Source organism: Ambystoma mexicanum, chromosome 7q (genome assembly GCF_040938575.1).
Source record: "Ambystoma mexicanum isolate Mex_15411 chromosome 7q, UKY_AmexF1_1, whole genome shotgun sequence".
NCBI lineage: Eukaryota > Metazoa > Chordata > Amphibia > Caudata > Ambystomatidae > Ambystoma > Ambystoma mexicanum.
In genome coordinates, this window is record NC_090941.1 from 312,352,966 (window position 1) to 312,369,937 (window position 16,972).

Sequence of the window (16,972 nt, forward strand, 5' to 3'; positions counted from 1 at the left end):
CCTTCCGTTCCCCCCTGCCACAAAGGAACCTCGAACTGCCACTTTCGAGCACTAACCGCCCACCTCGGGCAAACACAACAGAACACTACCAAAACCTAACAAACACTACAAATCACCTTCCGTTCCCCCCTGCCACAAAGGAACCTCGGACTGCCACTTCCGAGCAGTAACTACCAAAATCGGGAAAAAAACAGGTACTATCGTAACAACACAAGACACTTACTAACAACCCAACAATCTACCTCGGTCAACAAGGAACCACTGTCTCAACTCATATCACTGTTAACTCCACTCAGAAATGCAAGCGAACAGGACACACCAAGTCACCAATCACTCACCCAATCACACTAATAAATAAAGTCAACAAGCTGTCACTAAAACAACCACCAACAGTACTAGCTACAAATGTTGGCCAGACACTTGAGCCCTTCTAAACAATTCTAAACACCCCAAAGTGAACACAGCTGCAGATGAAACGTTGCCAGGCTTCTGCAATTGATCAAGAGAAAACTCAAGAACAATTCCAGAAACCACCTAAAAGTTCCAGAAGAGAAAACACAAGATGCAATGTCACCTTCATCTTAAGAATTTCAAGCGAAATCCCTGGACCCTAACAACTCCATAAGGTCACCACAAACAACATCAAAGCTTCACACAGCTTCAGGCACTAGTCCCCTACTAGGTGCCTCTGGGCTCCACAGAGCCACAACCCAAAACAACATCAAAGCTTCATGTGAACACCGCAGAGCCACTAAACACTACAACATCAAAGCTTCGCAAAGCCTCTGGTACTAGTCTCCTACTAGATACCTCTGGACCCCGCAGAGTCACTAACCAACACCCATCAAAAGCTCCAACAAGTTTCCATACCAGCCGGCCACTAGTATATTCGTATCTGACCTCGCAGGGCCACACACACACACAACACCACCAACTCCGCAGAGTTACTTGACCACTCCTTGGTCATGCACTAAACTGGCCCAAAACTCTCACATACTACTACCAAACATACATCAGACACAGATACACACGCTACACACAACCCCCACAAAGAATGTTAACTGCTAAGCAGCACTACAGTCGCACTAGCAGAAATCTTAGGTTGGACACCAATGCACACAAACGCCACATCACACCTACAATGCCTCAAAATGGGTATACTATGCATTGCATTGACATGTGAATAATGACATTATAAAATGCAGATCTCATTTGCTAAAAGTCCATGTTTCCAAAGCACAGGCAACTAACTGCTGAAATGCCTCAAAACGTTATGCTAATCCTAATGTGGAAAACATTTCTTTGATCATGCACCAACCCTAACATGCACCAAACCACATACCTCACACTCGCCAACCAGGGATAACCTAAAATGCCTCAAAGTTGTTAGAACTAAACATCCATATGCATACATTATTCATACTCCCAAAGGCCACAGGTGCTCCACTAAAGAGAGCAGACTGTCACTTGTAATGCTTGAAAGAATAGTATAACTAACTCACTTACATACTGACCGTTATTTTCTCATACTCAACCCACAATCGTGAAACACGCACTCTTCTACTAGTCTCAGGCACATGGTAAAAACCATGGTATGAACCAATGACAAAATCCATATTAACACACCAATGCGGTTGCGGTAACAATGAGACCTTCAAGATGTTATGCTTGACACATTCGAGAAAAACATAAATGGACACCTGGTGCTACTCTTTCACAGAGTGTGTGATATAGATGACTCAGAAATACTGCCATCCGTTTCTGCATTGCGTCCAATAAACGAGAATACCTTAAAATGGAATGTCCATGACAGATGCTGTGCAGCTCACTTAATGGACAAAGGGAGCCTTCCCGAAGTGGAGCGTTCACCTCACTCCACGGGCAAACTACTTGCCTTAGCAACATTGGAAACTTCTTGGCTGCGCTGTCCAATCAACCCAGCACACACCCCAAGCTCTATTACAATCTTCTTTGGCGGAAACAGAGATGCTGTTAATTTATCCGCGAGGAAAAAAAAGTGCACTTTTTCATCTCCTCATGACGCTGGAACTTACGTGGGCGCTCGAGCCCAGGGAACAAAGTGCCTTACTGTAATGCTGGAGGATGTATTACTCACAGCATACCACAACATTTCAGCGTTTCTTCATTACCCCGTATTGACCCACTCCGACTGCTTTGTAGATCTGTTACCATGAACGAACAGACTTCCTTGTTACGCATCGACGTTCACAAGGGTCCTTTACTCTAGCTGAGTTCCAACAGCATCCTCACGCCGCGTATCATGACGGCAGCAACACAAACTAAGGCACCATGAATGGAGCGAATCTAGGTAAGGGCAACATTCCTAACGATCGCTAGAACCCCAGGCACCTTTACTGACATCATCAGTCAGCCGCTGTCCACAACGAACCACGGAGCACCGCAGCTCCTAATGGTTCCTCTGCTGTAATATCTGGTTGTGAAGCATTCGTACTTCATCAACACTTAAAATGCTGCCACCTCTCCCTCTGTTCCCAAGAAAGTCTCTTTAAGGTCAGCACACTTGAAACACCGTGTCCCATTGGCAGTACAGTCCCATAATATCACCAAGGTCACCCTTACTGACACAGCTTCCAGAATACCTTTGGCTGAGCAGTCCTTTAGCCTGCCACTTTCACCGTACTGCCAGGGAGTGTATGAATTATGAACCGGCTGACTTTCACAACTCCTGGGGCAGGCTGTCCAACTCAACAACCCTGGGTGGTGGGTGCTAAACAGTCCATGGAGGGCAGTGGGCTCTCCCTCTCTCCAAACAGTCTCTTGTCCTCTTGCCTGCACCCCCCGCATCAGAGTCTCTTATTCTCTCTCGCATGACATCACACAGGTACCTGCTTCTCTTTGCTTTCATGATGTCCACTCCAAGGTCCTCCTTCACCATACCTTGGACCATCCTCGTCGCCAATTGTTATAACCGGCTCTTGGTCATAGGGTTCACTCCAAAGGACACTCAGGATATTTAGGCCAGGTACTCTTAGCGGTTACTTTATTAGCTTCTTAGGTTACAGGATCAGATGTCATCAAGTCATTGAGATACAAAGAGGATCAGGGACAAGAGCCCACTGGCTCCCACCACCCAGGCTCACATATTGTAACTGCCTGGGTTAGAACCAATTCAACTCCAAACATTCTAACCTCACGCTCCACACTCACAGCCTACATTCTGATGATGACATCAATCCTGGCACAGCATAGATGCAAGCACAGGAGCCAACCCTACCACCTCTTTTCCTACAACAAACAAACACATATCAAACTCACCAGAAGGAAGCCAACCCTAACAATCGCCAAATATAAGAAGTGGCACTGCAGCCCTAAATTGAGTAAAAAAATGGTCTAATTGGAAAATGGTGCATATACTGAAGAGAACGTATGATTCATGCACATTTTGGCACCTGTATCGTACTTATATGTCTGCCATGATCCCGAAAGAGCTATGTGGCATTGCCGAAGTGGAGTGGCATTCCCTTGTTAAAAGCCTATACACACACACATTGCTAAAACATTTTCTGAGTTGGGTGGGCCGACCTTGAATATTGACATTTCAGATATTTTAGAGATCTTGACCAAACTCAAACCATGGAGGCCCCTGGCCCTGATGGTTTGGCAAACATAGTACTAAAAACGAATCTTCAATTGTGCACTAGAGTGCTATACGATATGTATTTAAACATCTGTACCTGTGGTATCCTTTCTCGAAGCAGGCTCAGCTGTATCCTGATCCCGGTCCATAAGTGTGGGACATACACGGACCGCTGCAACTTAGGATTGCTAGCAATGTTAGACACTAGCAGCACCATTTCTGCCACACTTGTATTACGTTTACTGGAAAAGTGATCTAGGGAAGAGAAGCTATTATGGCTACAACAACTTGAATTCAGGAAGGGGTACTTAACAGCACGGGCAATATGGGCCCTATGCCTACTTGCTGAGGATGCCTTGAATGGGGCCGACGGAGTGCTCTTTTTGTGCTCCATTGATTACTCAGCTGCCTTTGACTGTGTTGACTGCCCTACCTTGTGGGCCAAATTGGATAGGTGGGATACTGATAGGTAACTACTATATTTTATTAAGGCCCTGCATACTCATACAAAAGTTAGTGTTCAACTCTCGCACAAGGGTGTTGTGTCATCCCCCATGTCTACCAAACTGGGTCTGAAGCAGGGGTGCATTATTGCACCTCTGCTCTTTAACCTCTATGTGGCTGACATGGGGGAGAAGTTGGGAGTAGGGGGGGTGCCTCATTTGAGGGGAGGCCATACCATGGATTTCTTACACGGATGACACATGGCCTTTTTTGGCCAAACTATCTAAAAATCAACCATAGAAAAACCAAGGTCATGCAGATTTGGGAATAAGACAACACTCTGCAAGGTATAGATTTAATATCAGGGGTGTGAAATTAGATGTAGTCAAGACCTATATTTACTTGGGCCTACCTTTTTGTAATGCCCCCGTGCCCTTATGTATTATTCCTATTGTAAAGCAAACGCACTAAGAAGCTGGTTAAGCCTTAAGCAATTTATCGAAAGAGTAGGTGGAGATTCGGTAGAGGGACTTAGGGAAATGTACAAGACAGCAATTGTCCCATGCATAATCTATAGGCTAGAGACCATCCTGGAAAGCATGCAGGATGGCTTGATATCTTGGAAGGGAAGGTTCTTAGGCCACACCTAGGATCGCCTACAATGGTCCCCGTGACGACAATAAGAATGCAGCAGTGCCTCAATTCACTACCTACCTTGACAAAAGTGAGGTGTAGTAAATTGTTTCTAAGTATAAAGAATGCAGCAGAGGCATTGGGCTCTACAGGAATACTTTTTGTATTTGAGGTTCACTTGCATTTTCATGAACGTAATCGTGCTATGTTTATGCAAGTCTACCTAGAAAATATCGAGCTTTCCTCCTTTGACCATGATGAGATTGGTAACCATGCATATAAATTCAAGGCAAAGTCACATTTGTGGGACAGAGTCAGATCTATTGACTCTATTCACACAAAGAAAAGCTATGGTGAGCTTGCAACACAGAACTTTGAATATGAAAAGCTGCACAGTTATTTAACTAAGGTGTGTCCTCTACCCTTAGGGCGGTTTATCTTGTGCTTGAGGCTAAACATCCTTCCAGTAATGGAATACCTTGGTGCATGGCAGGTGGTGCCTAGAGAAATTAGATTATGCAGGCTGTGTGCAAATTGTGTTGAGATGAGTAGACATGTTTTAACAGCATGTGAGAAGCTCGTCGACCTGTACACAAAGGGGTATTCACGCTTTTGCCTATTACCTGGGTCGATTGAATCAGATCCGTTTTGGTCTACAATCATGGCAGCAAAATCATTGGTCATTACGGCTGCAACCGTGCATGTTTGGGAGAAGATTCAGCCCTGTTTAACATGTATATTGTATAAGATATGTGACTATTAAAACTAATTTGATTAACTTATGCGGGCGAGAAGGCTTTGTCTCTCTATGTACGAATATTATGAATTCTTCTGCAATGCAGAATTTTATGTGATGTGGTTATATAGATGATGTGTTTTATATTCTACAGTATTGTATTGATGTGGTTTTATTGAGATGATGATGACATTTTAATGAAATGTTATTAATTGCATTTTTCTATCTATATGCAAAAGTCTTGAAATAAATGGTGGAATAAAAAATGGAGATTGGTGATGATGCTCAATCTCATCCCTTTTTGATGTTTGCTTGACAGTGTTCTAACCTTTAAGCTATCAATGTTCTGGCTTGGACACATGCCTCAAAATGTAGCGACAAAGGTAGTGCAAATTGACGTAGTACATGATAAAATGGGATATTGGCAATGGTTACCGTCAGTATTTAAGGCACACTTTGCACAAATATCGCGATAACATTAGTATAATGTGTTCATGGAGCACAAGAGGTTTTTCCCATCTATCTGCAAATGGAGGGTTCCTAGATAATATCAAACTTTTTACAATAGTGGCACTGCAAGAAACATGGATGACTGATCCCTGTGAGATTGATGGTCGTAGTACACTCCAAGTACTGGCATCTAAAGGTCCAATTGGTGTACCACGTGCTGGGCTACTTGTGACAGTATGCAATCCTTGGCTACTCACATCGACACTGAACACACCCATGATACATGCAGTAATAATTAGTGATAACATACAAGGCTATGATCGAATTCTATTAGTAAATGTCTATGATCCTCCGAATTATGCAGCAACAAAAAGAAACACTGCAATAGTGAAAATAATTTTTCAGTCCTCAAACGGTGACACTGCAGTGTTTATTCTGGGAGACTTTAATGTCAGAATGGATGTTCCATCTGATTCTCCATTTACGCAAAGTGAATCAGGACCTCTTAATACCTATCAAACCAATGGGCAAGGCAAAAGCTGGCTTGAGCTATATAGTCTCTTCAATTTCCCAATGCTCAATGGAAATTGCAGAGGTGATTCAGCAAAAGCATTTACTCAAATTAGTGGGAAAAATGCCTCAACTATTGATTATGTCTTTATTATCGACGTGGGTAAGACTAAAGTGAATGACATGGCAACACTACACCACAAAGAAAGTGACCACCTTCCGCTATGTGTATTATTAGATGTACGTGAGAGCCAGAGTGAAGTTCAATTAAACGGTGACATCTTTCTTAACTCTAGTAATAATTGTATTTGCTGGAATCCAGTCAATCTTGAGAAAGCGCAAGTGATAGTTGAAACATCCCTCCCTCACTTCACTGAGCGTTGGCAACATACAGTTGAAGCAAAGGGTAAATCGACGTTAAGTGACTTTTCTAATATAATTGATTTGATTAGAAGAGTCACACAAAAAAGTTCTGGCTTTAAGACCCAGAGAGAACGGTGTAATAGACCCTAACTGAAGAATCGGCAACATGGCCGTAGCATCCAAATAGCAAAAAAAACCTTAAAGGGGTGGTCTAGTAAAACATTTTATTTAAAAAATAGATAGGCCACATAAAAAAAAAGTACTAGCATCCTCCGTTTTAAAACTTCCTATGTAAAATTTTGAGCTATTCAAGCTCAAAATTCGAAAAAGCAAGCACAGGGGCACCGCCATTTTGTGAAATTGAGGCCCTCCTCTGCTGGCTTTTGCTTTTGCGGCACTAATGAAGGAAAAGCCAGCCAGCTGTAGTAAACAAAGTCTACTGCTGGGTGGCTTTCCCTTCATTAGTGCCGGGACTTGGAGGACGCGGACCGGAGACCAGAGCAGGAAAGCTGCAGCTGAATCTCGGTAAGTGCTATTTAGGGCTGGAGGAGCCCGGAAAACTTAGAAATAAAACCGCAGCTTTAAAAACGTTGTATTTATGTTTGCGGTCGCTTTTGAAGAAACTTTGAAAGAAAAACCGCAGCGTTTTCCAACACAACTGCGTGTGTTCCTGCCTGCTGTGGCTATCACTTTGGGTCTCCGGTGCTCCCAGGGGAGCCCAGGGGAGCACCGGAGACCCAGAGTGATAGCCACAGCAGGCAGAAACACACGCAGTTGTGTTGGAAAACGCTGCGGTTTTTCTTTCCAAGTTTCTTTCCTCCGAGCCGGAGGAGCCTGAGAAACTTGGAACGAAAAACCGCGGCGTTTTCCAACACAATAACGTTGTATTTATGTTTGCGGTCGCTTCAAAAGCGACCGCAAACATAAATACAACGTTTTTAAATCTGCAGTTTTATTTCTAAGTTTTCCGGGCTCCTCCAGCCCGGAAAACTTAGAAAAAAAAACGCAGCTAGTGCTTATTTTTTGTAAAAAAAAATAAATAGCACTTACCGAGATTCAGCTGCAGCTTTCCTGCTCTGGTCTCCGGTCCGCGTCCTCCGAGTCCCGGCACTAATGAAGGGAAAGCCACCCAGCGGTAGACTTTGTTTACTGCACTTTTCCCCCTCCCCCACCCCTGCACTTGCGCAATCTGAATGACACCTGGCCTAGTAGGATCGTTGTCTGTCTCCCCTTGTTCCTCCCCTCCCTGCCTCGTCGCGCCTTGAAACACCTGTGTATAGGCGCGTTACAAATGCCATATCATATCATATCATATCATACTAAAGCTGGCTGGCTTTTCCTTCGTTAGTGCCGCAAAAGCAAAAGCCAGCACAGGAGGGCCTCCATTTCACAAAATGGCGGCGCCCCTGTGCTTGCTTTTTCGAATTTTGAGCTTGAATAGCTCAAAATTTTACATGGGAAGTTTTAAAACGGATGATGCTAGTATATTTTTTTTTATGTGGCCTATCTATTTTTTAAATAAAAATTTTTACTAGACCATCCCTTTAAGGAAAGAAATCTCACTGGCACAAAAAAATGTGCGGCTAGACAAACAATAGTTCGACATTCCAAAAACTATAAAAAATCTACTGTATCCGGAAATAAATGAAGTTTGCCAAAAAAAATATGTATCTTTAAATTAAATACCACAGCTGGCTGTGTAGACACAAAGCAAAACATGCATGCAAACTTTGGATGAAACTAGCACATGCTGCAAAGACTAATAATAATACTGGGATTTGGACAACACTAAGAGGGGCGGCAAAGAAAAACTTACCGATTAATAGTGTCCCAGAAGAGACTTGGCGTTGCCACATTAAGAATTCATTGGGGCCTCACTACCTTGGGATGAAGAACACATAATGGAAAAAGCTAAATGGATTTGCAAATCATCCATTGATAACATCTCGAAGATGATAACAAAATTACCCTAATCTCGGGCAATAGGTCCCGATGGCACTTGCAATGGCTTTCTCAAGCCCTCCCCTCACACGTGGGCGATTGCCCTTCATCCTCTATTCAATGAAATAGTTTCCAGTGGAATAGTACCATCCTCTTGGAAAGAGAGCACGATTCTTCCCATTAGCAGAAAAGGCAGCTGGAAACTTCCATCCAATTATTACATGCTGGCCATGTTAGATATCCCGGCCAAAATGTTTGCACTTGCCCTATTAAATGAACTGAACCAATGGATAAATGAGCCATACTTTGAAAGGCATAGTCTTCCTGTATATGGGGCATTTATCAATTTTAACGCAGCCTTCGACACAGTCATGAGGAATAAACTGCGGAACAAACTATCAACATGGAAAATTCCTCAAGGCCTGTTACATATGATTCAGCTACTTTATACAGAAACCAAGGTCCGAGTATGTACCAACAGTAAAGTCCAAATATCTCAGCCCTTTCCCACAGAGCTTGGAGAAAAATCAGGGTTGCATTCTAGCTGCCACCGTGTTTAATCTCTATCTGGTCGACCTAGCAGAGGCACTCAAATTAGAGGAGGCACGACCGGTAAAAGAATTGCATACGCCATTAGCAATTTCATTCGACAACAAGGAATATGCTCTATTAAAACCATCTTATTACTATACTGTTCTAAAATAATTCCATGTATGATATATGGAGCAGAAGTGTGGGGTTTTAAATTTCGATTAGAACTCACCCAACTTGAGGCCAAAATCTTGTGATTACTATTCAGGATACGTAAGTCGCTGTCCATTGAATATATCCTTTTAGAATTTTATTTCCTGAAAGCAACAGGAGGAATTGACCACAAAATTGTGATGGGTTATGAGAAACTGCGGCAACTCAAGAATGGCACTATAATGAGTAAACTCATAACAGCTTTCTCAGGAATAGAAAACCACAACAAATTTGGGACACTTGGACGACTGCATGAAATACATAGTTTTTGGTTGAAAAAAGTGTGCCAGGTGAAATGTTCTAAACCCAGATGATGTTAAAGATGAGAATAAAGGAAAAATCTGTACCAATAAATTAATACAGTTACATTAGCATCCAATGTTAATAGTGGCCCTTTCATCTCATGTTGGATGGACTGAACCATAAAGCCGAAATACACTGATGCTTATCCTAATAGCTCTACCATTTGTAAGTACTTACTATGCAAATTTAACCTCTCTAAGGTTCTTGAAATAGTGGGGGCAAGAATGGTTAAACGACACAGTGAGCATTATTGCCACTTATGTGGGGGGATCCCTATTGAAACGGTCGAACACATCTTATGTGATTGCAATAGAATAAAGGCGATGAGAATGAATTTTATCCGAGCATATACTAATACGTCTGAGAATGACAGTAAGCCTTCATTGTGGGACCAAGGAATGGAAGATAATGATGCAAATTTAATCCACCGCATGATGAATTTTTATGTAGTGTGTATGAAACATTTAGAAGAATTAACTAATGAATAGGGCCAATCGATTTTTAGTAATCAGGTGGTACTTTCTATCAGATGAAATGGTATGTTTACAGCCTGTAATTGTTCTTAACCCATGAAGTTGTATGATGTTTGTAAATTGTGTGTTGATACAAAGTCAATGTTGGGTGCATTTATAATGAATAAAAAATAAAATAAAACAAATTAAGAAGTTTTAGAAAGTACCTTGAGCATGAGAGGGCCATTGAGATGTCTGAATAACACATAGAGTATAAGGTGTAGAAGTTGTAGACATTGACTTGAGCCTGAGAAGGGCGCTAAGAAGCATGATGGTCTGTAGAGCAGGGGTCTACAACCTTTGGTTCTCCAGATGTTTCAGACTACAATTGGATACCAACTAGAGATGTGCAAAGATGAGAAAGGATTAAAGAGGTGGATCACTCTTAGTGACAAAGTAATCCTGACAGAGTGTGGAGATATTATCTGCATATGGGAAGATTGGTTTAATAAAATAATAAAGAACAATAATGTGAATTGTTCTCTGTTATTTTCTAATGAGGCGCTTGTGTTCTTAATGCCCCTCTGCCATAACATGCAGGAGGTCTATTTGCCTTTATTTTAGCAGGCTAATGACTGTCCATGTCCACCTGCAAGTTAATGAATGCTTCACTTCTTCAGTCATCGGCGAGTGTTTACATGCACCATCCATTTTATTGGGGCACTGTTGTTTTCAACGTTGCCCTATTATGCTGGATATTATTTTTTCAGGGCTGTTCTGCGCTCCTGAGTCAACTCAAGTGGGCAGGTGTGGCTTGTGTTTTGCCAGCAGTGAGTGGCATTGTGGCACGGCTTTTGCTATTAGTACTTTGCCAGTATCTTCCCAACTACATACCCTATTGGCTTCTTTTTTATTATTAGTGTTTTGGTTTTAAAATAAACCTTTTCATTGCATAGACATTGGTAAATGAATACGTATCAAAATTATAGAAGAGAAACATATCAACATATCACAAACAAGCAATTAACAGACAGAGATAGAAAACTATTTCACCAACAAAACCCTTAAAATAATTCCCTTTCAATCAATGCCATTTACACTACAACTTGCCAATTTCTATTGGTACATTCAAACTTTGAAACACATCCAATAAAGATGAAGAACTTTTGTCATACTGCCGCCCGTCATTAGGCAGCCCATAAGCCATGCTCACCCTCCAAATTTCTACAATCTCGCAGAAATTGGGAATGCCGATGTTTTAAATGGGTAGTTGCATCACAGTACAGAATTAGATGTATTATAGTTTTTCAACATTGGAGTTCTTAGATAATCAACATGTTCTGTTCTGTGCAGTCAACTGTATTCTAAGCCCAATGGTTTCTAAAGTCTGGAGCAAATTAAACCTAAATCTCATGTATACTGCTCGCTCTTCAAAACACAGAAATAAAGATATATATTTTACCAGGCTCCTTCTTGTCCTCGGAATGTGCCCATACTCTTTGTATAGAGCATGCAGTCCATCCATACTCAAGCACCAATCTAGACTAAACATTTTGTTCTTCACCCAATCAGGAGTTGCACTTAAATGTATTTGCTTCAGATCTAATTTTACAAGTAGGAATTTCATGTCTGACCCAAATGTATTTTTATAATTGGATGCTCTTAGCATTGAGCACAAGATTTAAAGGCTCAAACAAAGAGTTGGAGGGGGGTCCCATTGGCCTTTGGGAGGCCTGTAAATGGATTTCCTAGATGTCTTGAGCCTGTAGGTCATTTCCCTTACTATCCTTCTTGTCCACCAACTCCTAGCAATGCTCTGATGTTTCGTTGTTAGTGGTGTCACAGACACCTCTCACTAGCTTTCCTTGTGTTCACACGTTTTACCAAACTGGGTTCTCTGGGTGCTCTTCATCACCTCGTTCATCAATCAAGCTTGTTATTTTCGACTGGATTGTTCTTTAGTTTCAATTAAATGTATACTCTTCACCACTGGTGGTCATGTAGGAAGATGGGGGGGAGTGGCACTAATCCTTGTTTCAAGCCACTCTGATCTTTTTCTGACCTTTGTCCCCTGCACTCCTGACAAGTGGGTCCCTTCTGTATCCTTGAACTGCTTACCTCTTAGAAATGCATTGGCATAGCAAGCCACTTCAGGTGCACATACATCCAGGATGCGATGCATGAATGCTGGTTCTGCTACCTTGGAAGTGACACTTCAGCTGGGATATCCTTACCGCAAGACAGTTGCATGTTGGACCTCTGATTAACTATCTGAACATAACACAAGGTTACCCACATCCTGCAGCGTGGACAATCATACTTGATACCACTGTGGCTGTCTGTTATTTATTTATGCCATTTGTTACACGCCCAAACCCGGAGATATCACGGTGCCATTTACATGGAATGTGTATCTGGTTACAAAGTTCAAAAACATACATACAGAAATAGATACAGAGTTCATTTACAGCAAAGGCAGTACTTTTAGAGGCAGAGGTAAGTTATCATACAGAAGGTTATTTACACTACATTACAAAAGCACTGGACAGCTTTGAACTCATTGTGACAAATGAGGAGGCTGAAGGTTAGCATTTGTTGAAGAACCAAGTCTAGCCTAGCTGCTGTATGTTTGCTTCGGCATCAGCCATCTTACTTTTCCCCTGGGTCACTCCTGACCCAGGTGAGGCCACAAAGTATCCTACTGGTCCACGTTAAAAGGACAGCATCATTATATTGCTCTGCGTGACACGTGGGGCATGCCTTGTGAGAAGTGGAAAGAGTCATTTTCTTGCAGCACACAGCTTCTCTGTGTATATAGGAATAGCTGAGAGCGAAACACCCCACTGTGAAATGTCTTCAAAAGAGAAGGTGTTGGCAATCCAGGAATTGGCACATCTGTGGTGTAGATTTGAGAACTGAACTTGGCTGCTCTTTTGGAGCATTATCTGAAATTGGTGCACACTAGAGAATTGCAAAGCGCAGACGGTTTCCTGGCAAAGTCTATTCTATTGGTTTCCACAGATTTCAATTTTTCGATATTTGGCTGAGAATATATTGTGTAAGCTTATTAGTAGAGATCATAAAATGCAAATTAGTCAAAAGAAAGGATGCATATTCATTCTCCGAGTTGAAAGTGCAGAAAGTAAGCCAAAAAAGTTCCTTTCATCTGTTTCTAAGGGTAATTTCAATTTTGCATTGTACAATCGCACATTTGGACTCGAAACTGATTACCTAATGTATGCGTGAGCCAATTACAATTACACACAAGCTGTGCTAATTTTAGACATATACCTTGTTCACTAGAGCCCACTGATCATAAAATTGACTCTTGTGGTCCGAAGGGGTCCAGCTGTCAACTGTGAAATGAATAACTTTACAAATTGGATAAATGAGAATTTGTAACATGACACAATTTACCAATTGCAATCAAGAGTATTTTCCATATCTTTCGATTGAAGCCATGAAGTAAAGATTACTCGAGGTACGTTTCATTAGGATATGATGTCCGAGTAGTGCACATCCATAGACCTATACATAACACACTGGGTGCTGCTTATTTAAACATTAAATTAATACAACCTTTTCTAGACATGCATATAAAATTGTACGGCGCTCAGTGACTACAATGTTTCAGAGATCATGGGGCAAGTTAATAGGAAAGATGGGATATTGTAACAGCATTGGGAACACGTGTTGAGGGTTAGGTGTGTACCTATACAGCTTGTTCAATCAGGATGGATGGAAATGGCATCTATGTGTTAATGTTATTTGCTCCACAAATACTGGTTTCCTCTTGGATAACTCTGCAAACCTGCGAACCAGCACCATAAGCAATGTTAGGGTGTACACAGAAGTCAACCAGCAGGCGGCGGCTCCTCCATAATGGATGATGGGGCACCGACCAGAGGTGTTGCTAAGGGGGGGGTTGAAGGGCTTTAGGCCCTGGGTCTTTTGGTTGTAGCCCCGGATAAAAGCTCAGGGGTTACAACCAAAAAGGTTAGCTAGCCCCCAGTCCTGACAGTCCCAAAATTAGCATATCCCCGGATGTTTTCCAGACCTAGCAACACTCCTGGCGCCAACCGACACCCATTATCGAGGAATCATGCGAGAGCCCAGTGTAAACTTGTGCACTCCCACAGCAACAGTGTACAGCGATGGCCTATGTTGTGGGGAAACAAGACTTTCCCCCTTGTGTGTTGTATCCCAGCTACACAAAGGCAAAGAGCCATGCAAGGCTGGGGTGTTTTGCTTCCCCAGCCTTGCATGGCCCCCTGACCATGCGGGCTGGGCTGCTGAACCACCAAAATGCCTATGTTGCCTGGGGTGGACAGTCCGTGACGCTCACCCTCACTCTCCAGCACCAGTAAGCAGAGTGGTGTTTGATTGACACCTCTCCTTGCTTCCTGCCTGAATGACTTGCCGGGAGGGCCTTCCAGACAGAGCATCTGAGCATGAACCTGCAGCCAAGCCGAGACACAGGCAAGCATTTTATTTTCTTGAAGAAATAAACTGTGCATGCATGCATGTATGTGAGTGATTGTGTATAAGTGCGAGTGAGGATGCAATGTTTTTGAATGTGTGTGTGAATGAATGCTGTTGATTGCGTTAGTCTATGAATGGGGAATGTACAAGTGAATGAATACTGTTAATTGCGTGAATGTAGGCATGGGGAATGTATGCCAGTAAAGTTTATTTTTATTTGTTTTTTAATCAGAGTGAATGTTTGAATGCGTGCATGCGAGCCATGTATGGGTGCATGGCTGCTTGTGTAATGAATGGGTATGAATGTTGGGGCAGCTCGTCAGTAAATGGGTGGTGGGGTGCCGATCCGACAGTACCCTCGCCCATCAGGAAGGAGCATCAGCTTAAACTGTCAAAGGGAAATGCGGTTCCCTTTCACAGTTGCTGTGTTCTTTAACACCATGGCCCTCATTACGACCCTGGCGGAAAGTAACTGACATGACCGCCATAGCGTAAATAGCGTTTCCGCCATTGCACGATGGAGCAAAGTGCGGGCAATTCCGACCCATCGGGCACGAGCACTACGCCATGGCGGAAGTGCAAAGTCCGCGATGGCGGAAATGACCCCAAAACGGCCCATACCGCCGTCGTACGGCGCCCTAGGTGCAATTCCGCCACCCATCTTAGCGGTCACCGTAATGAGCGGTCAGCGCAAATTACGGTCACCGTAAATATACGGAAACGGAAGTAAAAACATGGGGCCGGAACGGGAAACAGGACGCCGTACACCTATAAAATCAGAATCCCAACACAACCATTAAAAACCGACCCTGAGACACATCCCAACCCGTTAGCCACCCCATAATAAAAAAGAAAAATGGGAAAAGTTGCTAAAAAAGCGTGCCATCGCAAGCGGCAGGTCCACTTCTCCCATGAGGAACTCACCGTGCTCACAGAGACCCTCCAGGAGAACGCTGCCGTCGTCTTCTCGACGCAAATGACCAGGACGGCACTTGCGAACAAGAAGGACATATGGGCCCTGGTGGCACAGCGGGTAAGTGCGGTGGGGACCGCACCCCACAACCCACAGCAATGCAGGAAGCGATGGGACGACTTGCGGATACGCGTCCGGAGCATACTTTCAGCCAACCGCAACATTGCCACAGCTACCGGGGGAGGATCTGATTCACCCATCAAGTTGACCCCCTGGGAAGAAATCTGTGCCTCCACCATTGGAATGGAGAGCATAGAGGGAGTCGGAGGGATGGAGAAAGGAGTGCAGACATCCGAAGAATCAGGTAGGTGGGCCAAATTAAACAATGCTAAATCCACAAAGTCCAATCATGTGAAGCACCATGTGTCCCCATAGTGCAATAGAAACACATGTCCAGGAGAACGTCCACATACATTGCCATGATAGCGCCCTGTAAAAGTCAGATTAAATACATAAATAAGTAAAAATCCTAAAGACACCCTCTGCATGTGCAGCATGCACACCCTAACTGCAGGCTGAAAAATAACTGCACCCTCAATCCACATGAAAATGAGACCCCCCCCAAGGCCCTGACCCAAATCACCCTCAGGTACCACCCCAATGCATGTGATACATTGCCATTCCAATTACAACAGACCCATAAATAACGCTTGCCCTCCTTTACTCCACCACAGGGTCCGAATCAAACGACGAGCTTCAGGACACCCCTACCAGCACACCTGCAAAGAGGGCCAAGACCAACGGCAAAAGACCCTCCACCTCAGCTGCACGGATCAAGACACGTCAGCAGCACGAATCGAGTGGCAGCACACTGGAGGGGACATCAACAGGCACCCCAGCAGCCAGCATGTCCACAACAGCAGCACCACAGGTCCCCCCAATGGATGCCACAGAAGGCACTGCTTCTGGTGGCAGCAGCACCATAGGTGACACTGCTTTCATGCCAGCATGCTCCGACACAGAAAACGGTGCTGTAGATGTAGGATCCATCCATGACCTGTCCCAATCCCCCTGTATGTTTCATCCCGTACACCATGAGGAAACCACGCAGGGGCACCCACAAGACGACGACTGGCCAACCCCCACAAGGCCTGTGGCAAGGCAACATGAGGTGATCAGCCCCTCTGTGACACCACCGGAAATGGGCATGGCCCAGCAGAGGCAACAGTCCCTCGAGCAGATGATAGTGCAACAGCAGCAACTGGCCACGCTCCTCAAGGAGCATGCTGATGAATGTGGGGGTTCTAAGGCAGCCATTGAAACATCTACTGAGACACTTAGGGCAGAAATGGAGCGAAGTACAGAGACACTAAGGGCACAAA